Consider the following 18,936-nt stretch of genomic DNA (forward strand, 5'->3'; position numbering starts at 1 on the left):
AAGGACCTGAATACTTATGTAAATGTGATATTTCAGTTTTCCTGTTTTTGCTTTGTCATTATGGGGTATTGTGTGTAGATTGATGAGGGGGAAAAAACAATTGAATCCATTTTAGATTAAGGCTGTAACGTATCAACATTTGGAAAAAGTCAAGAGGTCTGAATCCTTTCCGAATGCACTATAAATTAACACATCCCAACAATAAAGTACAATAGATGAGAGCCTAAAGGTAATGCTACTTTTGCAGACTGTGATAGACGCACATCTGAAGTCAAAATGGTCTAACGAGTTTGTGTACTACATGTTGGAAGGCAGTTCCTCTGTGATACTCAGTTGGACTAACAAACAAAGCCTCCCTTCACCTCCAGAGAAACCTCAAGTAGAGTCTATACAGTAAGGCAGTCTGGGATTGAATGCTTATTTTTCATCATCTCACAGAATAGAGCACTGAACCAGGCCATGAAAGGGATAACGAGAATCATGTTACACTTGTCAGTCATTCAAAATGATAAGTCAATTTCACAATAACAATCTCAAAACATCATAGGAAACATTATTTTGAAATAACCAGATTGAGTGTTTAAACGCTTTACTGTCGGATACAGTACCCTACAATCATTCAGTAATTGTGACATTATGTCTCTGTGGAAGTAGGCATATTAAGACATTATGAAATGTAATGCATTTTTTTAAACAGAATTGATTCGAGAACTATGGGTTGTTTCTAGACCAGGCCACTGTCTTTAGGCCTGTATGACTTTCCTTCTTTGACATTCTGTTATGACTTCTACAGGTCTACATTTGGGAGAATCCCTGGGTGTATCACTGAAGAGCTTATCATTGAAACTGGGGGAGGATGCCATTCTGGACTGCCTTCTGTCCACTAACTGTAGGTTGGCCACTGTAAGCTGGTACAGGCAGAGTACAGGAGAGAGGATTGAGATAGTACTGAGCTACCCCCTGACCAACACCTCCCATCTGCTCTACGGTCAAGGCTTCCATCCCAACATGTTCACTGTCCAGACCAACGATAGCAGCCCATTTCACCAGCAGCAGTTAGTGATCCATGGATCTAAAGAGAATGACATGGCAGTTTATTACTGTGGACCTACAGAAGGACTTGAGAGAAACAACAACTGATTTGTAGAGATTAATGTAAGGTATACCATGTAATAACATTGTACTGTATCTACAGATGTAGGATCTTAATTTGATAACTCTTTTGTTGCTGAGTATTTTCCTGCACAGCAGGAAATGCAAACGTGTTGTTTATTCAATGTTGAAAAAGGCTTCTAAGGCTTGTAATTTCCACTTTAACATTTCTGACTGATTTGCCGTAAAAAAAGAATTGTCAACCCCTACTGAAAATATCCTTTAATTACAATCCACATAATAATTCATATTTCCAGTTGCTGCAGGATTATTTTCCTGTTGTAGCAAACTGGCTCAAATTAAAATTCTGCATCTGTATAAGGTTCTCTGTAATGGCCTTCCAAAGCAACTCCTAATAAACTCTCAGGTTGATGTTGTTGTTTTGTTATTGCCATGTTCTGAGAGTGAATATTTCTTGTGGGTTGACTAACAGTATGATGGCAAAGGGAGAAGTAAAGTTTGTGTAACCCGCTTGTGGTTCACAGACAATCCTCATTGTCAGAATCCCCCAAATACTCCAGAGTGGGCAGAACTGGAGAAGTCGTACATGAGTCTACATTTGTTTTAGACACAACCACTCGTGCCAGTTCTTCTTGTTTTTCTATACTCCTTCAAACTGAATAACTGATCTACTTGTTTTGAGCCTGCAATAGAGGGGCACAACACGTGGCTTGGGAAAAAAAACTCATGTTCCACCCAGATAGTTTTTCACAACATTTCCTCTTTGCACCGGTGTCCCGCCTCTAGACCAACTTAGTTGTGAGAAAGTCTGTATCTTTAGAGGAGGTAGCCATATGACTGTATCATTTATTGATATTCTCCTAATTAGTGATTAACTGACGGTTCTTAGCAGGATTGGGCTAAATGCTGAAATAAAAACCTGAGGTGAAGAACTATCTTTCCCTGCAGTAGAAGTCCATGTGAGAGGAGAGAGCTGTATGATACTAGAAGGACAAGACACCAATAAGGGGCTCACAGCAGGTGGGCTTTTCTCCTATCCAGAGCACCAACTGAAACAGACAGAATGAACAGAGCACGAGGACTGTGTTTCACTTTACTACTACTGGGGTAACTTTCAGCTCAACTTTCAATCCAGATTGCATTGCAGTCACTATGTGGACTTTTGCAGTGTTCTGGTGATAATTATGGTCATGTTTTTCCTTAGGTGTGTACATGGGAGCAAGTCTCCTCAAAGAGAAGTGGTATTCAGTAGAGGGATCCAACTCTTTGTTGAAGGTAGGCTAGAATTAAATCCCTTTTGCATTAATAAAATATAAATGTATAGGTGAATTGTTTTTGTACACATTCTCCCACAACGCAGACCACAATTGGGTCGTTCCACCAATTCGGAGCTTTTTGAGAAGTGTTCCAAAAAATGTTTGATTTCAAGTCATTTTAACGTTCTGTCATAAAGAGCCATTCAAATCAATTGTCACATGGTTTGCAAACAACAGGTGTAGACTAACAGGGAAATGCTTACTTATGGGTCCATGTCCAACAATGCAGAGTTAAAGCTAAGGTAAAACATGTAAAAATAATTGAAAAACCGACACAAGGAATAAATATACAGTGATTAACAAATAACAATGAGTAAAACATAACATGGCTAAATACAGGAAGTAGAAAATAATATGGCTATGTATAGGGAACAGAAAATAACATGGCTACATACAGGGAACAGAAAATAACATGGCTATTGACAGGGAGTAAAAAATAACATGGCTATATACAGGGAACAGAAAATAACATGGCTATATGCAGGGAACAGAAAATAACATGGCTATATACAGGGAACAGAAAATAACATGGCTATATGCAGGGAACAGAAAATAACATGGTTATCTATATACAGGGAGTAGAAAATAACATGGCTGTATACAGGAAGTAGAAAATAACATGGCTATATACAGGGAGTAGAAAATAACATGGCTGTATACAGGAAGTAGAAAATAACATGGCTATCTATATACAGGGAGTAGAAAATAACATGGCTATATACAGGGAGTAGAAAATAACATGGCTATATACAGGGAGTAGAAAATAACATGGCTATATACAGGGAGTAGAAAATAACATGGCTATATACAGGGAGTAGAAAATAACATGGCTATATACAGGGAGTAGAAAATAACATGGTTATTGATAGGGAGTAAAAAATAACATGGCTATTGATAGAGAGTAAAAAATAACATGGCTATTGATAGAGAGTAAAAAATAACATGGCTATTGATAGGGAGTAAAAAATAACATGGCTATATACAAGGAACAGAAAATAACATGGCTATTGATAGGGAGTAAAAAATAACATGGCTATACACAGGGAGTAGAAAATAACATGGCTGTATACAGGAAGTAGAAAATAACATGGCTATCTATATACAGGGAGTAGAAAATAACATGGCTGTACACAGGAAGTAGAAAATAACATGGCTATCTATATACAGGGAGTAGAAAATAACATGGCTGTATACAGGAAGTAGAAAATAACATGGCTATCTATATACAGGGAGTAGAAAATAACATGGCTGTATATATACAGGGAGTAGAAAATAACATGGCTATCTATGTACAGGGAGTAGAAAATAACATGGCTGTATACAGGGAGTAAAAAATACCATGGCTATCTATATACAGGGAGTAGAAAATACCATGGCTATCTATATACAGGGAGTAAAAAATAACATGGCTATCTATATACAGGGAGTAGAAAATAACATGGCTATCTATATACAGGGAGTAGAAAATAACATTGCTATTGATAGGGAGTACAAAAATAACATTGCTATATACAGGAAACAGAAAATAACATGGCTATATATATACAGGGAGTAGAAAATAACATGACTGTATACAGGAAGTAGAAAATAACATGGCTATCTATATACAGGGAGTAGAAAATAACATGGCTGTATACAGGAAGTAGAAAATAACATGGCTATCTATATACAGGGAGTAGAAAATAACATGGTTGTATACAGGAAGTAGAAAATAACATGGTTATCTATATACAGGGAGTTGAAAATAACATGGCTGTATACAGGAAGTAGAAAATAACATGGCTATCTATATACAGGGAGTAGAAAATACCATGGCTATATATATACAGGGAGTAAAAAATAACATGCCTATATACAGGGAGTAGAAAATACCATGGCAATCTATATACAAGGAGTAGAAAATAACATGGCTGTACACAGGGAGTGGAAAATAACATGGCTATCTATATACAGGGAGTAGAAAATAACATGGCTATCTATATACAGGGAGTAGAAAATAACATTGCTATTGATAGGGAGTAAAAAATAACATGGCTATATTCATGGAACAGAAAATAACATGGCTATATACAGGGAGTAGAAAATAACATGACTATCTATATACAGGGAGTAGAAAATAACATGGCTGTATACAGGAAGTAGAAAATAACATGGCTATCTATATACAGGGAGTAGAAAATAACATGGTTGTATACAGGAAGTAGAAAATAACATGGTTATCTATATACAGGGAGTAGAAAATAACATGGCTGTATACAGGAAGTAGAAAATAACATGGCTATCTATATACAGGGAGTAGAAAATAACATGGCTATGTATATACAGGGAGTAGAAAATAACATGGCTGTATACAGGAAGTAGAAAATAACATGGCTATCTATATACAGGGAGTAGAAAATAACATGGCTGTATACAGGAAGTAGAAAATAACATGGTTATCTATATACAGGGAGTAGAAAATAACATGGCTATGTATATACAGGGAGTAGAAAATAACATGGCTGTATACAGGAAGTAGAAAATAACATGGCTATCTATATACAGGGAGTAGAAAATAACATGGCTGTATACAGGAAGTAGAAAATAACATGGTTATCTATATACAGGGAGTAGAAAATAACATGAGATGTTTGATATGGGTCTGGAAGGAGAGTTTACAGTCTAACCAGACACCTAAGTATTTGTAGTTGTCCACGTATTCTAAGTCAGAGTTACAAGTTTTACTTGTATTTAAGAGCAATTGGAGGCCACGGAAGGAGAGTTGTATGGCATTGAAGCTTTCCTGGAGGGTTGTTAACCTGTCTAAGATATTGGTTCCCAATTGGGAATCAACCCTCCCACGTTCAGCTGAAACGGTGGCGCATGGAACGCAAAAATATTCTTAAAAATATTTAACCTCCACACATTAACAAGTCCAATAGCTCAAATGAAAGATAAACACCTTGTTCATCTAGCCAGCAAATCAGATTTCTAAAATGTTTTACGGCGAAAACATAGCACATATATATGTCAAACCACCACCAGACACAGCTCATTTGAATAGCCAAAACATGCAATCAACAAACGCAGGATAAAAAAATTAATCGTTCACTAACCTTTTGAAAATCTTCATCAGATGACAGTAGTAGGACATGTTACACAGTACATTTTTTTTTCAATAATATGCCATTTATATCCATAAATGTCCATTGACAGTGAGTTCACGTTCAGAAATTACTCAAAAATGTCCGCAGGAAATCTAGGTAGCGCGGCAAGATAACGTAAATAGACATCATAAACTTTGACTAAATATACATGTTCTACATATAGTTAGAAAGATACACTGCTTCTTTATGCAACCGCTTTGTTAGATTTATTTTTAACGTTACAGAAATCGCACACTATTCTATATGCTGAGACGGCGCTCAGATACAAGCTACATTTCTACGTAATGTTGGAGTCAACAGAAACACAGATTTCAGCATAAATATTCCCTTACCTTCGATGGTCTTCGTTCAGAATGTTCTGGAAGGCTTCATACTTACCCAATACATTGTTTGGTTTCAAGTCTTGCGTCTTTGTATTAGCTACTGCTAATAACATCAGCTGAAATGCACCCAAAACGTCCTCTGGTCCGGAAAAGTTGCGCATCAAAACTTCAAAATTACATATTATATGTCGACTAAACAGGTCAAATCAAGTGCAGAAGCAAGCTTTATGATGTTTTAGACACACAAAACAAACTTCAATTCAATCGGCCATCGTCTGCCCTTCTCTTGAGTGCTGGAACAAAGGAATGGCTGGGACCAATTCGCGCCACAACGCACAACCTATTTTCTCGTGGCACGCACTAATTTCACTCCCATAGGGTCAATTCTCGCGGAATTTGAACGATTCAAAGCTCTACTGAAAGAGGACATCTAGAGATAGAAAGTCTCCCCAGAATCATAACTGGTTGGGAAGGGTGGGGGCGATGACGTCAAAGTTGCTCCAACTTTCATGACCACAAAAACTAGTTTGGAAGAATGCCTGCCCTGTGAGTTCTGCTATACTTACAGACATAATTCCAATGGTTTTAGAAGCTTTAGAGTGTTTTCTATCCAATAATAATTATTAACACAGTGTCCAAAGAAGGGCCAGAAGTATACAGAATGGTGTCGTCTGCGTAGAGGTGGATCAGAGACTCACCAGCAGCAAGAGCGACCTCATTGATGTATACAGAGAAGAGAGTCGGTCCAAGAATTGAACCCTGTGGCACCCCCATAGAGACTGCCAGAGGTCCGGACAGCAGACCCTCCGATTTGACACACTGAACTCTATCAGAGAAGTAGTTGGTGAACCAGGCGAGGCAATCATTTGAGAAACCAAGGCTGTCGAGTCTGCCGATGAGGATGTGGTGATTGACAGAGTCGAAAGCCTTGGCCAGATCAATGAATACGGCTGCACAGTAATGTTTCTTATCGATGGCGGTTAAGATATCGTTTAGGACCTTGAGCGTGGCTGAGGTGCACCCATGACCAGCTCTGAAACCAGATTGCATAGCAGAGAAGGTATTGTCATGTATTGTCATGTTGTGTCTTGTTTCTGTCCTTTCCTTTCACCCTGTCTCCCTCTGCTGGTCGTACTAGGTTACCGTTTCTGTCCCTCTTTCCCCCAGCTGTTCCTTGTCTTCTCTGACTACCTCATTCACCCCTTTTCCCACCTGTTCCCTTTTTCCCTCTGATTAGGTCCCTATATCTCTCTCTGTTTCTGCTCCTGTCTTTGTCGGATTCTTGTTTGTGTGTCTCATGCCTGAACCAGACTATCATCGTGTTTGCTGCAACCTTGTCCTGTCCTGTCGGAATCTACCTGTCCATCTGAGCCCACGTGTGTTCATCATTAAAGAAACTCTGTTTGTTAATTCGCTTTTGGGTCCTCATTCACGCACCTGACAGAAGAATCCGACCAAGAATGGACCCAGCGACTTCGGATCCTCTCCACTCAGCCGTCGAGATCCAGGGAGCGATGCTAGGCAGACACGAGCAGGAATTGTCTGCTGCTCGACATGCCGTTGAGACCCTGGCCACCCAAGTCTCCAACCTCACAGAACAGGTTCACCATCTCCGCCTCGATCCACCGGCCACTTCCAGGGCTTTCGAATCTCCGGAGCCCAGAATCAATAACCCGCCGTGTTACTCTGGGGAGCCCACTGAATGCCGCTCGTTCCTCACCCAGTGTGATATTGTGTTTTCTCTCCAGCCCAACACTTACTCCAGGAGCACTGCTCGTGTCGCCTACGTCATATCTCTCCTTACTGGACGGGCTCGTGAGTGGGGCACGGCAATCTGGGAGGCAAGGGCTGAGTGTACTAACCAGTATCAGGACTTTAAGGAGGAGATGATACGGGTTTTTGATCGATCTGTTTTTGGGGAGGAGGCTTCCAGGGCCCTGTCTTCCCTATGTCAAGGTAATCGATCCATAACAGACTACTCTATTGAGTTTCGCACTCTTGCTGCCTCCAGTGGCTGGAACGAGTCGGCTTTGCTCGCTCGTTTTCTGGAGGGTCTCCGCGCAGAGGTAAAGGATGAGATTATCTCCCGGGAGGTTCCTTCCAGCGTGGATTCCTTGATTGAACTCGCTATTCGCATTGAGCGACGGGTTGATCTTCGTCACCGAGCTCGTGGAAAGGAGCTCGCGTTCTCCGTTGCCCCCCTCTCCGCTTCACTACCATCTTCCTCTGCCGGCTCGGGTGCTGAGCCTATGCAGCTGGGAGGTATCCGCATCTCGACTAAGGAGCGGGAACGGAGAATCACCAACCGCCTCTGTCTCTATTGCGGTTCTGCTGGTCATTTTGTCACTTCATGTCCAGTAAAAGCCAGAGCTCATCAGTAAGCGGAGGGCTACTGGTGAGCGCTACTACTCCTGTCTCTCCTTCAAGATCCTGCACTACCTTGTCGGTCCATCTACGCTGGACCGGTTCGTCAGCTTCCTGCAGTGCCTTAATAGACTCTGGGGCGGAGGGCTGTTTTATGGACGAGACCTGGGCTCGGGAACATGACATTCCTCTCAGACAGTTAAGGGAGCCCACGGCCTTGTTCGCCCTGGATGGTAGTCCTCTCCCCAGGATTCAGCGTGAGACGCTACCTTTAACCCTCACTGTTTCTGGTAATCATAGCGAAACCATTTCTTTTTTAATTTTTCGTTCACCTTTTACACCTGTTGTTTTGGGCCATCCCTGGCTAGTTTGTCATAATCCTTCCATTAATTGGTCTAGTAATTCTATCCTCTCCTGGAACGTCTCTTGTCATGTGAAATGTTTAATGTCTGCTATCCCTCCTGTTTCCTCTGTCTCTTCTTCACAGGAGGAGCCTGGTGATTTGACAGGGGTGCCGGAGGAATATCACGATCTGCGCACAGTGTTCAGTCGGTCCAGGGCCACCTCTCTTCCTCCACACCGGTCGTATGATTGTAGTATTGATCTCCTTCCGGGAACCACTCCCCCCCGGGGTAGACTATACTCTCTGTCGGCTCCCGAACGTAAGGCTCTCGAAGATTATTTGTCTGTAGCTCTTGACGCCGGTACCATAGTCCCCTCCTCCTCTCCCGCCGGAGCGGGGGTTTTTTTTGTCAAGAAGAAGGACGGGTCTCTGCGCCCCTGCATAGATTATCGAGGGCTGAATGACATAACAGTGAAGAATCGTTATCCGCTTCCTCTTATGTCTTCAGCCTTCGAGATCCTGCAGGGAACCAGGTTTTTCACTAAGTTGGACCTTCGTAACGCTTACCACCTCGTGCGCATCAGGGAGGGGGACGAGTGGAAGACGGCGTTTAACACTCTGTTAGGGCACTTTGAATACCGGGTTCTTCCTTTCGGCCTCGCTAACGCTCCAGCTGTCTTTCAGGCATTAGTCAATGATGTCCTGAGAGACATGCTGAACATCTTTGTTTTCGTTTACCTTGACGATATCCTGATTTTTTCACCGTCACTCCAGATTCATGTTCAGCACGTTCGACGTGTCCTCCAGCGCCTTTTAGAGAATTGTCTTTTTGTGAAGGCTGAGAAGTGCACTTTTCATGCCTCCTCCGTCACATTTCTCGGTTCTGTTATTTCCGCTGAAGGCATTAAGATGGATCCCGCTAAGGTCCAAGCTGTCATTGATTGGCCCGTCCCTAAGTCACGCGTCGAGCTGCAGCGCTTTCTCGGCTTCGCGAACTTCTATCGTCGTTTCATCCGTAATTTCGGTCAGGTGGCAGCTCCTCTCACAGCCCTTACTTCTGTCAAGACGTGCTTTAAGTGGTCCGTTTCCGCCCAGGGAGCTTTTGATCTCCTCAAGAATCGTTTTACATCCGCTCCTATCCTTGTTACACCTGACGTCTCTAGACAGTTCGTTGTCGAGGTTGACGCGTCAGAGGTGGGCGTGGGAGCCATTCTTTCTCAGCGCTCCCTCTCTGACGACAAGGTCCACCCATGCGCGTATTTTTCTCATCGCCTGTCGCCGTCGGAACGTAACTATGATGTGGGAAACCGCGAACTGCTCGCCATCCGGTTAGCCCTAGGCGAATGGCGACAGTGGTTGGAGGGGGCGACCGTTCCTTTTGTCGTTTGGACTGACCATAGGAACCTTGAGTACATCCGTTCTGCCAAACGACTTAATGCGCGTCAGGCGCGTTGGGCGCTGTTTTTCGCTCGTTTCGAGTTCGTGATTTCTTATCGTCCGGGCTCTAAGAACACCAAGCCTGATGCTTTATCTCGTCTCTTCAGTTCTTCAGCAGCCTCCACTGACCCCGAGGGGATTCTCCCTGAGGGGCGTGTTGTCGGGTTGACTGTCTGGGGAATTGAGAGGCAGGTAAAGCAAGCGCTCACTCACACTCCGTCGCCGCGCGCTTGTCCTAGGAACCTTCTTTTCGTTCCCGTTCCTACTCGTCTGGCCGTTCTTCAGTGGGCTCACTCTGCCAAGTTAGCCGGCCACCCTGGCGTTCGGGGTACGCTTGCTTCCATTCGCCAGCGTTTTTGGTGGCCCACCCGGGAGCATGACACGCGTCGTTTCGTGGCTGCTTGTTCGGTCTGCGCGCAGACTAAGTCCGGTAACTCCCCTCCTGCCAGCCGTCTCAGGCCGCTTCCCATTCCCTCTCGACCGTGGTCTCACATCGCCTTAGATTTTGTCACCGGACTGCCTTCGTCAGCGGGGAAGACTGTTATTCTTACGGTTGTCGATAGGTTCTCTAAGGCGGCTCATTTCATTCCCCTTGCTAAGCTTCCTTCTGCTAAAGAGACGGCACAAATCATCATCGAGAATGTTTTCAGAATTCATGGCCTTCCGTCAGACGTCGTTTCGGACAGAGGTCCGCAATTCACGTCTCAATTTTGGAGGGAGTTTTGCCGTTTGATTGGGGCTTCCGTCAGTCTCTCTTCCGGCTTTCACCCCCAGTCTAACGGTCAAGCAGAACGGGCCAATCAGACTATTGGTCGCATCTTACGCAGTCTTTCTTTTCGCAACCCTGCGTCTTGGTCAGAACAGCTCCCCTGGGCAGAATACGCCCACAACTCGCTTCCTTCGTCTGCGACCGGGCTATCTCCTTTTCAGAGTAGCCTCGGGTACCAGCCTCCGCTGTTCTCATCTCAGTTCGCCGAGTCCAGCGTCCCCTCCGCTCAGGCTTTTGTCCAACGTTGCGAGCGCACCTGGAAGAGGGTCAGGTCTGCACTTTGCCGTTATAGGACGCAGACTGTGAGGGCTGCTAATAAGCGTAGAACTAAGAGTCCTAGATATTGTCGCGGTCAGAGAGTTTGGCTCTCCACTCAGAACCTTCCCCTTAAGACGGCTTCTCGCAAGTTGACCCCGCGGTTCATTGGTCCGTTCCGTATTTCTCGGGTCATTAATCCTGTCGCAGTTCGACTTCTTCTTCCGCGATACCTTCGTCGCGTCCACCCGGTCTTCCATGTCTCCTGTATCAAGCCCGTTCTTCGCGCCCCCGCTCGTCTTCCCCCCCCCCCCCCATCCTTGTCGAGGGCGCACCCATCTACAGGGTCCGTAGGATTTTGGACATGCGTCCTCGGGGCCGTGGTCACCAGTACCTCGTAGATTGGGAGGGGTACGGTCCTGAGGAGAGGAGTTGGGTTCCCTCTCGGGACGTGCTGGACCGTGCGCTGATCGAGGATTTCCTCCGTTGCCGCCAGGTTTCCTCCTCGAGTGCGCCAGGAGGCGCTCGGTGAGTGGGGGGGTACTGTCATGTATTGTCATGTTGTGTCTTGTTTCTGTCCTTTCCTTTCACCCTGTCTCCCTCTGCTGGTCGTACTAGGTTACCGTTTCTGTCCCTCTTTCCCCCAGCTGTTCCTTGTCTTCTCTGACTACCTCATTCACCCCTTTTCCCACCTGTTCCCTTTTTCCCTCTGATTAGGTCCCTATATCTCTCTCTGTTTCTGCTCCTGTCTTTGTCGGATTCTTGTTTGTGTGTCTCATGCCTGAACCAGACTATCATCGTGTTTGCTGCAACCTTGTCCTGTCCTGTCGGAATCTACCTGTCCATCTGAGCCCACGTGTGTTCATCATTAAAGAAACTCTGTTTGTTAATTCGCTTTTGGGTCCTCATTCACGCACCTGACAGGTATGGTGAGATTCGAAATGGTCGGTAATCTGTTTGTTGACTTGGCTTTCGAATACCTTAGAAAGGCATGGTAGGATAGATATAGGTCTGTAGCAGTTTGGGTCAAGAGTGTCCCCCCCTTTGAAGAGGGGGATGACCGCAGCTGCTTTCCAATCTTTGGGAATCTCAGACGACACGAAAGAGAGGTTGAACAGGCTAGTAATAGGGGTGGCAACAATTTCGGCAGATAATTTTAGAAAGAAAGGGTCCAGATTGTCTAGCCCGGCTGATGTGTAGGGGTCCAGATTTTGCAGCTCATTCAGAACATCAGCTGAACGGATTTGGGAGAAGGAGAAATGGGGAAGGCTTGGGCGAGTTGCTGTGGGGGGTGCAGTGCTGTTGACTGGGGTAGGAGTAGCCAGGTGGAAAGCATGGCCAGCCGCAGAAAAATGTTTATTGAAATTCTCAATTATGGTGGATTTATCAGTGGTGACAGTGTTTCCTATCTTCAGTGCAGTGGGCAGCTGGGAGGAGGTGTTCTTATTCTCCATGGACTTTACAGTGTCCCAGAACCTTTTTGAGTTAGTGTTGCAGGAAGCAAATTTCTGCTTGAAAAAGCTAGCCTTGGCTTTTCTAACTGCCTGTGTATAATGGTTTCTAGCTTCCCTGAACAGCTGCATATCACGGGGGCTGTTCGATGCTAATGCAGAACGCCATAGGATGTTTTTGTGTTGGTTAAGGGCAGTCAGGTCTGGGGAGAACCAAGGGCTATATCTGTTCCTGGTTCTAAATTTCTTGAATGGGACATGTTTATTTAAGATGGTTAGGAAGGCATTTAAAAAAAATATCCAGGCATCCTCTACTGACGGGATGAGACCAATATCCTTCCAGGATACCCCGGCCAGGTCGATTAGAAAGGCCTGCTTGCTGAAGTGTTTCAGGGAGCGTTTTACAGTGATGAGTGGAGGTCGTTTGACCGCTGACCCATTACGGATGCAGGCAATGAGGCAGTGATTGCTGAGATCTTGGTTGAAGACAGCAGAGGTGTATTTAGAGGGCAAGTTGGTTAGGATGATATATATGAGGGTGCCCGTGTTTATGGCTTTGGGGAGGTACCTGGTAGGTTCATTGATAATTTGTGTGAGATTGAGGGCATCAAGTTTAGATTGTAGGTTGGCTGGGTTGTTAAGCATGTTCCAGTTTAGGTCGCCTAGCAGCACGAGCTCTGAAGATAGATGGGGGGCAATCAGTTCACATATGGTGTCCAGAGCAAAGCTGGGGGCAGAGGGTGGTCTATAGCAGGCGGCAACGGTGAGAGACTTGTTTTTAGAGAGGTGGATTTTTAAAAGTAGAAGTTCAAATTGTTTTGGTACAGACCTGGATAGTAGGACAGAACTCTGCAGGCTATCTTTGCAGTAGATTGCAACACCGCCCACTTTGGCAGTTCTATCTTGTCTGAAAATGTTGTAGTTTGGAATTAAAATTTCAGAATTTTTGGTGGTCTTCCTAAGCCAGGATTCAGACAGCTAGAACATCCGGGTTGGCAGAGTGTGCTAAAGCAGTGAATAGAACAAACTTAGGGAGGAGGCTTCTAATGTTAACATGCATGAAACCAAGGCTATTACGGTTACAGAAGTCGTCAAAAGAGAGCGCCTGGGGAATAGGAGTGGAGCTAGGCACTGCAGGGCCTGGATTCACCTCTACATCGCCAGAGGAACAGAGGAGGAGTAGAATAAGGGTGCGGCTAAAAGCAATAAGAATTGGTCGTCTAGAACGTCTGGAACAGAGAGTAAAAGGAGGTTTCTGGGGGCGATAAAATAGCATCAAGGTATAATGTACAGACGGATAATGTATGTTAGGATGTGAATACAGTGGAGATAAACCTAGGTATTGAGTGATGAAGAGAGAGATATTGTCTCTGGAAACATCATTGAAACCAGGAGATGTAATTGCATGTGTGGGTGGTTATTTTCTACTTCCTGTATACAACCATGTTATTTTCTACTCCCTGTATATATATAGCCATGTTATTTTCTACTTCCTGTATACAGCCATGTTATTTTCTACTCCCTGTATATAGATAACATGGCTATCTATATACAGGGAGTAGAAAATAACATGGTTATCTATATACAGGGAGTAGAAAATAACATGGCTATCTATATACAGGGAGTAAAAAATAACATGGTTATCTATATACAGAGAACAGAAAATAACATGGCTATCTATATACAGGGAGTAGAAAATAACATGGCTATCTATATACAGGGAGTAAAAAATAACATGGCTATCTATATACAGGGAGTAGAAAATAGCATGGCTATCTATATACAGAGAACAGAAAATAACATGGCTATATACAGGGAACAGAAAATAACATGGCTATATACAGGGAACAGAAAATAACATGGCTATATACAGAGAACATAAAATAACATGGCTATATACAGGGAGTAGAAGATAACATGGCTGTATACAGGGAGTAGAAAATAACATGGCTATATATAGAGAGGTGAAAATGACATGGCTATATACAGGGAACAGAAAATAACATGGCTACATGCAGGGAGTAGAAAATAACATGGCTATATACAGGGAGTAGAAAATAACATGGCTATATATAGAGAGGTGAAAATGACATGGCTATCTATACAGGGAGTAGCAAATAACATGGCTACATGCAGGGAGTAGAAAATAACATGGCTATCTATACAGGGAGTAGAAAATAACATGGCTATCTATAGGAGTAGAAAATATAATGGCTATCTATATACAGGGAGTAGAAAATAGCATGGCTATTTACAGGAAGTAAAAAATAGCATGGCTATGTACAGGAAGTAGAAAATAACATGGCTATCAATACAGGGAGTATAAAATAACATGGTTACATACAGGGAGTAGAAAATAACATGGCTACATACAGGGAGTAGAAAATAACATGGCTATATACAGGGAGTAGAAAATAACATGGCTACATACAGGGAGTAGAAAATAACATGGTTATCTATATACAGGGAGTAGAAAATAACATGGCTACATACAGGGAGTAGAAAATAACATGGCTACATACAGGGAGTAGAAAAGAACATGGCTACATACAGGGAGTAGAAAATAACATGGTTACATACAGGGAGTAGAAAATAACATGGCTATATACAGGGAGTAGAAAATAACATGGCTACATACAGGGAGTAGAAAATAACATGGCTATATACAGGGAGTAGAAAATAACATGGCTATATACAGGGAGTACCAGTACCGAGTCGATGTGCAGGGGTACGAGGTAATTGAGGTAGCTATGTACTGTACATATAGGTAGAGGTAAAGTGACTAGGCAACAGCACTTGTTCATTTTCATAAATGACTATAGTAAGTGGCAATAAAACTCGACAGCTTGAAGTCCTAGACTCTGGACATGATTTACCTCTGGTTAGTTCAGTCATTCCTATGGGGGCAATTCATAGGGAAAGTGCCTACAAAAATACGCCATTACTTTTGCTTTCTATTAAGTGCCAAATAAAGTAACAGCATTAACTGTAACACGGTTGAGGATTTCATCTGAAATCAGCCATAAATCCCCTTGTGACAGGTGGGATTGAAAGCTTGTTGTGTGAAACAGGGAGTGGCATTTGCATGCAAGCTTTACCATCAAAAATGTTTTTGTTAAAAAATTTCTAGCCTGTCTGTCTATGGGTAACAGGGTTGATGTGTTATTCTCGACCCGCTCAGTCTTCCCCCACAACACCAGACAATTGCCAAAAAAGAGCAGAACCAGCTCAGCTGCTTTTACACTATGATTGTACAATTATATGTTCAATGTTTCTTGTGAAAAAGGAATAGTTAAAGGAATAGTTTCACCATATTAAAACAAAAGCTCAGTTCACGTAACAGGGATGACCTTAAAATGAGGGATGGATGTAAATGAATCATAACAATAAATAAATAATAATCTTCAGATATGGCTTTGTCAAAGCAATATAATAACTAGGAAACCTGGAGAATGATTGGGTGAAGTGGGTTAAAATATTCCAAGGTTACACAGGGTTGATGCTGAGTTTTGAAACTTTGGCAAATATTTATTCATATTGAAAATCCGATTTATTTACTTCATTTACTATCATTTTAAGGACAGATGTAGGAGAAGAGAAGCAAGAACAGGTAGGCAATATTTAATAAAAACACGGACATGAAACAGAACACAGACAGCGTCTGGACAGGGGAAACATAAACGACAATAATGCTGACACGGGGAACCAACTGAGGAACAGACAGATATAGAGGGGCAATCCACACATTTTAAGGAGTCCAGGTGAGTCCAATGAGCACTGATGCTGGTGACAGGTGTGCATAATGAAGGGAAGCCTGGCACCCTTGAGCACCAGAGAGGGGGAGAGGGAGCAGGTGTGACAGTACAGCGTGGAAGCCGACGGGCAGGGTGAGGCGTGAAAGCCTGACGAAACGGCTGAGGCGTGAAAGCCTGACGAAATGGCTGAGGCGTGAGAGCCCGACCAGCTAGCTGAGGCGTGGGAGCCCGACCAGCTAGCTGAGGCTTGGGAGCCCGACCAGCTAGCTGAGGCGTGGGAGCCTGACCAGCTCGCTGAGGCGTGGGAGCCCAACAAGCTAGCTGAGGCGTGGGAGCCCGACCAGCTAGCTGAGGCGTGGGAGCCCGACCAGCTAGCTGAGGCGTGGAAGCCGACGGGCCGGATGAGGCGTGAAAGCCTGACGAAGCGGCTGAGGCGTGAGAGCCCGACGAGCTCGCTGAGGCGTGGGAGCCCGACAAGCTAGCTGAGGCGTGGGAGCCCGACGAGCTAGCTGAGGCGTGGGAGGCCGACGAGCCGGTTGAGGCACCCCCGGATCCATCGGCGACGGCATATGGACCCAACGTTACCAACAAAAACAAAAAACATAGACTCCCTGAAGCTTCCAATAGTGGTGTCAGACACGGACAGCGTCTGGACACGGGAAAAGTAAACTACAATAATGCTGACAGGGGGAACACAACTTAGGAACAGACAGATATAGAGGGGCAATCAACAAAATGATGGAGTCCATGTGAGTCCAATGAGCGCTGATGCGTGTAATGATGGTGACAGGTGTGCATAATGAAGGGCAGCCTGGCGCCCTCGAGCGCCAGAGAGGGGGAGTGGGAGCGGGAGCAAGCATGATAATAATATAACAGGCTTTAAAATTCTATATTGGGGCACAATTTCTACTTAAAATATCAAAAGGACACAAAAGGCTCTCATTTCGTGGAACGACCCAATTGTCTGTATTCAATAACATTTATTCAAGATATACTGTAGTACAGAGTTCCAAATGTTTCTAAACATGTTTGGTTCCAACACCTTTCACCCCGAGAGCTTCATGCATGTTGATATTCTTTCTCTCCTCAGGTTTGAACCCTTCTAATCCCTCTGTAGTAATCCTCTCCTCATTTGGGCACAACCCTGGTGCTTCAGCTACACTGGTGTGTATACTCAGTGGTTTAAAAACACACCATTTGTTGGACATCATTTGGTGGATCAACAACACAGTGGTAACCCCTGAGAACAATGCCATTTGGAGTTCCAGGGGAAGTGATGGCACGTACACAACTACCGGACTGTGGACTATGTCTGGAAAGGACTGGAATCCCTATAGTAACTATGAGTGTGGAACCAGACATGAAGGAAAGCATTATAGAAATGGTACACAGCCCTCACTTTGCATGGATTTTACTTGATTACAAATATTTGTTAACCTATCAAAAATTATCCTTAGCATTTCATGTACAATCTTTACTATTATTAAAGTATTCATGATGTTTCTTGAGTATTTTATTGAAAGATCAGGTAGCCTAGTGGTTAGAGCTTTGGAATAGTAACTGAAAGGTTGCAAGTTCAAATCCCTGAGTTGACAAGGTACAAATCTGTTGTTCTTCCCCTTAAGACCCACTGTTCCTAGGTTGTCACTGAAAATAAGAATTTGTTCTTATTATCTGATTTGCCTAGTTAAAGAAAAAAATACAAATAAATAAATACAGATTATCATTCTAGTTGCCATTACCATATGTTGACACTAGATGGTGCTCACTGCCTGCAGTTGTAGTGTTTGTGTTGAGTGATGGTAAATTCATATGCATGGCATCTCTGTTTCACAAACTCACTGATTTCAACTGAGACAATGCTGCTCTTGTTCCTGGATGTATCTCTCAACAACAAGCTGTTATACAAATGGTCATATGCACAAAGCTGAATACTCTTTAGTTTATGTTCCAAACAACAATTGTGTTTCTGTCAGCCCTTTAAAAATATTTTTGCATAATTTATAAGTTCATAATATCATCAATAAAATATACAAATAATGAACTAATCTGCATTGCACTTTCACATACAAACTCACAACCACTTCTTTATTTTGTCCTGGTCATGCATGCGTATGCTTATGTTCTTGGGGCCACTGGTTGCTGTCTGATTCCTGTGAAGAATTAACCATAACAACCCAATTGCCATTATCAGCCAATGAAATTGCTTTTGGAGCTCAGCTAACTGCTTGCTGTGTGAGTCAATTCAGCAGATTTGGGACACTTGTTGAAGAAACCTTGGAGATATGAGGAATTTCTGAATGGGAGATGGGATGGGAAAACGTTTACGTTGTGAGTGTGTGTCTGTGAGCTGTTTCCAATTTGAAAGGCAACGTATTTTGTCAGTACACCCAGAAAAAAAGTTATATCTAGAACCTCGGGTTCTTCGGCTGTCCCCATAGGATAACCCTTTGAAGAACCCTTTTTGGTTCCAGGTAGAAGAACCCTTTTGGGTTCCATAAAGAACAATTTTTACAGAGGGTTCTACATGGAACCCAAAATGGTTCTACCTGGATCCAAAAAAGGTTAATCTATAGGGACAATGAAGAACCCTTTTGGAACCCTTTTTTCTAAGAGTGTATGTACCCCGTCTGATTCATCTCACTGCCAAGTGTAACCTGCTGT

General features: G+C 43.5%; 1 long non-coding RNA gene across 1 annotated transcript; it reads left to right on the forward strand.

The window, feature by feature from the left end:
* Positions 1-1,887: 1,887 nt before the first annotated feature.
* On the forward strand, positions 1,888-17,887 carry LOC110508987. Its single transcript, XR_002471413.2, has 3 exons — positions 1,888-2,220; positions 2,318-2,388; positions 17,363-17,887. It is a non-coding gene; the product is annotated as an uncharacterized LOC110508987 (long non-coding RNA).
* Positions 17,888-18,936: the final 1,049 nt, after the last annotated feature.

This window comes from Oncorhynchus mykiss, unplaced genomic scaffold (assembly GCF_013265735.2).
Source record: "Oncorhynchus mykiss isolate Arlee unplaced genomic scaffold, USDA_OmykA_1.1 un_scaffold_335, whole genome shotgun sequence".
Classification (NCBI taxonomy): Eukaryota; Metazoa; Chordata; class Actinopteri; order Salmoniformes; family Salmonidae; genus Oncorhynchus; species Oncorhynchus mykiss.